Below are 7,516 nucleotides of genomic sequence, written 5' to 3' on the forward strand. Positions count from 1 at the left end.
AAAACACAGTGTAGAGCTGGAAACTAAACAAGTATGTTTACTCAAGTACAAGCGTGAGCTACATTAATTGTGTATTTCCATTTTATGCTACTATATTCTGCACTAGCTTTCAGAGGGAAAACACTAGTTTTTACTCCACTACATTTATGACTGACAGCTACAAATCAACACAACATAAACTTTAACATTTTTATGACATTTTATATGGCTTTTGGTACCTTACTAAACTATGACATTTGATGCCTTACTAAACTATGACATTTAATACCTTACTATACTATGGTGTTCTCACAACATTTTATGCCTTATTATACCCAGATGTTTTTATGCCTTACTATACTATGACATTCTTATGACTTTCGATACCTTACTATACTATGGTTTTTTTTTTAATGATATTTTATGCCTTACTATACTATGACTTTTGATACCTTACTAATAAACTATGATGTTTTTATGCCTTCCTATACTATGACGTTCTTAAGATATTTGATACCATGTTTTTTTTTAATGATATTTTATGCCTCACTATATTATGACGTTTTTATGTCTTACTAAACTATGACATTTTATGCCTTATGATACCCAGACGTTTTCATGCCTTAATTTTTAAGACATTTGATACTATGGTTTTTTAATGATATTTTATGCCTCACTATATTATGACGTTTTTATGTCTTATCATACCCAGACGTTTTCATGCCTTAATTTTTAAGACATTTGATACTATGGTTTTTTAATGATATTTTATGCCTTACTATACTATGACTTTTGATACCTTACTAATAAACTATGATGTTTTTATGCCTTCCTATACTATGACGTTCTTAAGATATTTGATACCATGTTTTTTTTTAATGATATTTTATGCCTTACTATACTATGACTTTTGATACCTTACTAATAAACTATGATGTTTTTATGCCTTCCTATACTATGACGTTCTTAAGATATTTGATACCATGTTTTTTTTTAATGATATTTTATGCCTCACTATATTATGACGTTTTTATGTCTTATCATACCCAGACGTTTTCATGCCTTTATTTTTAAGACATTTGATACTATGGTTTTTTAATGATATTTTATGCCTTACTATACTATGACTTTTGATACCTTACTAATAAACTATGATGTTTTTATGCCTTCCTATACTATGACGTTCTTAAGATATTTGATACCATGTTTTTTTTTAATGATATTTTATGCCTCACTATATTATGACGTTTTTATGTCTTATCATACCCAGACGTTTTCATGCCTTTATTTTTAAGACATTTGATACTATGGTTTTTTAATGATATTTTATGCCTTACTATACTATGACTTTTGATACCTTACTAATAAACTATGACGTTTTTATGCCTTACTATACTATCACGTTTTTATGACATTTGACACCTTACTATACTATGGCGTTCTCACTACATTTTATGCCTTATTATACCCATACGTTTTCATGCCTTACTATATTTTGACATTTTTAAGACATTTGATGCCTTACTATACTATGACATTTTTATGACATTTGATACCTTACTAACATATTACATTTTCATGACATGTAATACCTTACTATACTATGACATTTTTATGACATTTGATACCTTACTAACATATTACATTTTCATGACATGTAATACCTTACTATACTATGGTGTTATCACTACATTTCATGCCTTATTATACCCAGACGTTTTCATGCGTTACTATATTTTGACATTTTTAAGACATTTGATGCCTTACCTAACTATGCCTTAGTATACTATGACGTTTTTATGCCTCACTATACTATGACGTTTTTATGACATTTTATGCCTTACTATATTATGACATTTTAATGACACTTGATACCTTACCTAACTATGACATTTTTATGCCTTACTATACTATGATGTTTTTATGACATTTTATGCCTCACTATACTATGACGTTTTTATGACATTTTATGCCTCATTATACTATGACGTTTTTATGCCTTACTAAACTATGACATTCTTATGACATATTATGCCTTACTATACCATGACATTCTTATGACTTTTGATACCTTACTAAACTATGACGTTTTTATGCCTTCCTATACTATGACGTTTTTATGACATTTGATGCCTTACTATACTATGGTGTTATCACTACATTTTATGCCTTAGTATACTATGACGTTTTTATGCCTCACTATACTATGACATTTTTATGACATTTTATGCCTTACTATATTATGACATTTTAATGACACTTGATACCTTACCTAACTATGACATTTTTATGCCTTACTATACTATGACGTTTTTATGACATTTTATGCCTCACTATACTATGACGTTTTTATAACATTTTATGCCTCATTATACGATGACGTTTTTATGCCTTACTAAACTATGACATTCTTACGACTTTTGATACCTTACTAAACTATGACGTTTTTATGCCTTCCTATACTATGACGTTCTTAAGACATTTGATACTAAGTTTTTTTTTTATGATATTTTATGCCTTACTATATTATGACATTTTAATGACACTTGATACCATACCTAACTATGATATTTTTATGCCTTACTATACTATGACGTTTTTATGACATTTGATACCTTACCTAACTATGACGTTTTTATGACATTTTATGCCTTACTATACTATGGCTTTTGATACCTTACTAATAAACTATGACGTTCTTATGCCTTACTATACTATGAGATTTTTATGACATTTGATACCTTACTAAACTATGACATTTTTATGACATTTTATGCCTTACTATACTATGGTGTTCTCACGACATTTTATGCCTCATTATACCATGATGTTTTTATGTCTTACTAAACTATGACATTTTTATGACATTTTATGCCTTACTATACTATGACATTCTTATGACTTTTGATACCTTACTAAACTATGATGTTTTTCTGACATTTGATGCCTTACTATTACTATGGTGTTCTCACTACATTTTATGCCTTATTATACCCAGATGTTTTCCTGCCTTACTATATTTTGACATTTTTAAGACATTTGATGCCTTACCTAACTATGGTTTTTTTATGATATTTTATGCCTTACTATATTATGACATTTTAGTGACACTTGATACCTTACCTAACTATGACATTTTTATGTCTTATTATACTATGACATTCTTATGACTTTGATACCTTACTAAACTATGACATTTTTATGACATTTTATGCCTCACTATACTATGGTGTTCTCACGACATTTTATGCCTTATCATACCCAGACGTTTTCATGCCTCAATATATTTTGACATTTTTAAGACATTTGATACTATGGTTTTTTAATGATATTTTATGCCTCACTATACTATGACGTTTTTATGACATTTTATGCCTTAGTATACTATGACGTTTTTATGCCTTACAATAGTATGAATTTTTTATGACATTTTATGCCTTACTATGACATTTTTATGACATTTAATACCTTACTAAACTATGACGTTTTTATGACATTTGATACCTTACTATACAATGATGTTTTTATATTTTATGCCTTACTTATGTTTTTATGACAATTTTATGCCTTACTATACTATGACATTCTTATGACATTCGATACCTTACTAAACCATGACATTTTTATGACATTTTATGCCATAGTATACTTTGACGTTTTTATGACATTTTATGCCTTACTAAATTCTGACACTTTTGACATTTTATGCCTTACTAAACTATGACATTTTTATGACATTTTAAGTCTGACTATACTATGATGTTTTTATGCCTTAGTTTACAATGATATTTTTATGTCTTGCTATACTTACTTTTTCATGTCTCACTATATTATTTAGTTTTTATGCCTTCCTATGCTATGACTTTTTAATGCCTTAGTATACTATGTTGTTTTAATGCCTTACTATACAATGACTTTTTATGTTTTACTATACTGTTACTTTTTTATGCCATTTTATTCCTTGCTATACTATGACTTTTCTATGCCCTTTAATGCCTCACTATACTATGATGTTTTTATGCCTTAGTATACAATGATATTTTTATGACTTAATATACTATGTCTTACTATACTTGCTTTTTCATGCCTTACTATACTAAAATAATTGTATGCCTTCCTATACTTTGACCTCCTCGGCCTGGCATCTTTCTGTGTGGGGTTGATACCTTACTATAATATGACATTAGTATACAATGATATTTCTATGTCTTACTATACTTACTTTTTCATGCCTTACTATACTATTTAGTTTTTATGCCTTACTATACTGTTACTTGTTTATGCCCTTTAAGGCCTCACTATACTATGATCTTTTTATGCCTTAGTATACGATGATATTTTTATGACTTATATGTCTTTATATGTCTTACTTTACTCACTTTTTCATGCCTTACTATACTACAATTTCTTTATGCCTTGCTATACTATAATATTTGTATGCCTTCCTATACTTTGACTTCCCCAACTTGTTGTCTTTCATGTGTGCAATGACTTTTTATGACTTACTATACTGTGACTTTTTTATGCCCTTTAATGCCTTACTATTTTTGTTTTCATTCCTTACTATACTATTTGTATAGTAAGGCATAAAAAACTATTACTTTTTATGCCATTTCTATACTATGGAGTTTTTTTATGACTTACCATACTAGTATGTTTTTATGCCTCACTATACTATGACTTTTTTATGACATCCTATACTGTGATTTTTTTATTGCTTACTAAACTATGACGTCTTTAATATTTTAATATAATATATAAAAAGTAGTAAAATGTCATCAAGCAAAAAGCATTCTAAAATTCTTATAATGCAGATGACTACTCAGAGTGCCAGTTGATGATAGACAACTATAATTTTAAAGGTGATTGCTATTACAGATACATTAGCAAGAAAGCAGCATTTGACTGAGCTAAGTAGTTTACCCTTTCTTTTGTATGTAAATCTTTACCTGTAAATTAACTAGTCTGCTGTCAAATAAATGTAATGGAGTAAAAAATATAGTATATAATGAAATAGGACAAATGAAGTAGTATAAAAATGGATATACTCAAGTTGCTAAAGTACAAGTCAGAAATAGTTTTTCTGCAGACTGCCTGTTGCCATGACACAACTGTGAGACAATATTAAATGAAGGAAATATCTTCCTTGTGTGACAGGAGATGAGAAGTGTCATTAACATGTTTTGGATCAGGTCAATGATCAAGTTGTGCCACATCATTGCACAGCTGTTCCTCTCATTAAAGCCTTTCTGTGGCAAGTAGTCAATCTGCTGGAACTGAAGTCAACAATGAATCTACAAAATCACAGCTGACTTCAGTCTCCTCAGCTCTTACTGTTTTAATTTGACACGTCTCTGTCACGTCTGGGAAAGTGAAGAGAATTTGATCTGTAACTATTATACACGCAAATAGAAGAATAATAATTCATTTACTGGTGCAGCCTTAATTATTGAGACTTAAATTAATACAAAAATGTGTGACTCAAATTAATTTAATTAACCATATTAAAAAAAACTGTCCAAAATATGAAATAAATATTATTATAAACCATGGAAAACAATAATTTTTTGCTCATGTACTGAAACGCTTCTTTTAGATGAAAGATTTCATGGTCAGACTCACCTGGTGGTGTGCACAGCGGGTGATCGGTGCAGCTGCAAACCCCAAGTGATATGATGCTTCTGAAAAGAAGAATATGAAATGTTTTTCTTTTAATATTGTGATCATATCAAAACCTTCAGCCCACATGTTGCTTTCATTCTCTGACTGACAGATATTCTCTTGTTTTGCAGATGCCATATGGCTTCTAATGCAATCTGACTGCTGTAGAGCTTCTGTCAAAGTCAGACAAACTTCATCACTAGTATTACTGTACAGTGCAGAGAGAACAAACTGACCCCGGGGGACTTGACAAGACCAGTGGCTACCAGCTTAATAAACACTGCTCAGCCTCAGTAGTACATCAGTCTCTCCTAATCACATACATACCATGTATTGATCCAAGGCATCCTCCCTTGAATCAATACATATGAAGTTAATTATGTGATGAACTGCATTTATTACAAAATCCATTCTACATTGCAGTGATTCCAATACTAATAAAACTGTCCTGACCTTTATAAGTCTCTGTCTCTCTGCCTTGATGTAGAGTACTTGGTGCCTTCCAATTAAAATGTTCTAGCACTTTCATGTAAAACACACTGAATTTTCCTGTGTATTAAATGCGTGATATGAACAAAACTGACATGACTTAATACCTGGTATTGATTTCTGCTTACAGTTAAGCATCAGACAAACACCTTATAAAGAACTCACTCTACTGGAGGTCTTTAAAGGCACCATTAAATTACTGTATGTAAAAACAACATGTATAGATGATGTCAAGCCTTTTGTTGTGACGAGTGGCACTCACAGGCGTCCACTGTATGTTAAAGGGCTATTCCTCCAATTTTACATGTCAATTTACTGACCACAGGGAGTATTACTTAGCCTAAGAAAACAGCTGTATAACATCCTGTGGGGCCCTGGAGGAGCTTTGTCAACAAAGTTTAGTTCCATACTATTAGTTTGGACACTGCACATTTTTAACAAAAAGCCTATGTTACACACCGTCGATGTGGACTCTGTGGCTGGAGCGGTCAATTAAAAGATGCTACAGTAGCAGATAACATTATGGAAAATGTAGGACCCAATTGTTTTGGAGTTTGACCCATACAATGGAGTGAAAGTCTCATTCTAATTTGTCTCTTTAAAATTTCCTCAACTCTATGAAACTACAAAACTAAATCACTGGAGTAACTCTTCAAGGTTTCAAGACATACCTGTGTTGATTGTTAATTATCTTAACTTAATTATGGTATGTTAATTATTGATATTGTTGATATTTTGTTAATTATATGCTTCGTCAGTCTCAGAAAATATCAAAGAAGGAGAACAAACTCTGAAAATCAGATTACAAGTAAGCATGATGAAGACACCCTGTCATTTATGGTTTGGAGGGAGAAAATTCCAACACTTATTGCCACATAGAAAGGTTAACAGATCAACACTGTGACTATAATAACAAACTGGTAAAGTATAGTAAGGTATTCTTAATACTCAAACACAAAGTTACTCTGGGTAAAAAGCAAGGAAATTTCTTTCTGGTCAAAGCCACAATTATTTGAGTCTTTCTGAGGATTTGAAGGTTTATCTGTCACAAACCAGGTCTGACTGATGATCATGTTTAAGACCAGATTTAGAACTATAAAATCACTATGACATAAAGACTAGATGAAAATTAGGGGCAATGATAGGGTGCCAAGTTTGTAAGATTACTGGAAGCTGTAATGACAGTAAACGTTGGATCGTGGTGAAGGATGTGAATTAGTCTCTTTCATGCTTTGGAATAGATTAGAGATCCTTATTTTATTGTTTGCAAGTTTTAGTTTGCATAGACAGCCTAGTTCAACTGCTGAGGCATGATGTGAAGGCTTCTTGCAGGCAGAATATGTCTGCCTTTTTTTTTTTTTTTTTTTTAAACTATAGCATTTAATGC

The sequence above is a fragment of the Seriola dumerili genome, unplaced genomic scaffold (assembly GCF_002260705.1).
Source record: "Seriola dumerili isolate Sdu_G_001 unplaced genomic scaffold, Sdu_1.0 BDQW01000291.1, whole genome shotgun sequence".
In the NCBI taxonomy this organism is placed as follows: Eukaryota; Metazoa; Chordata; class Actinopteri; order Carangiformes; family Carangidae; genus Seriola; species Seriola dumerili.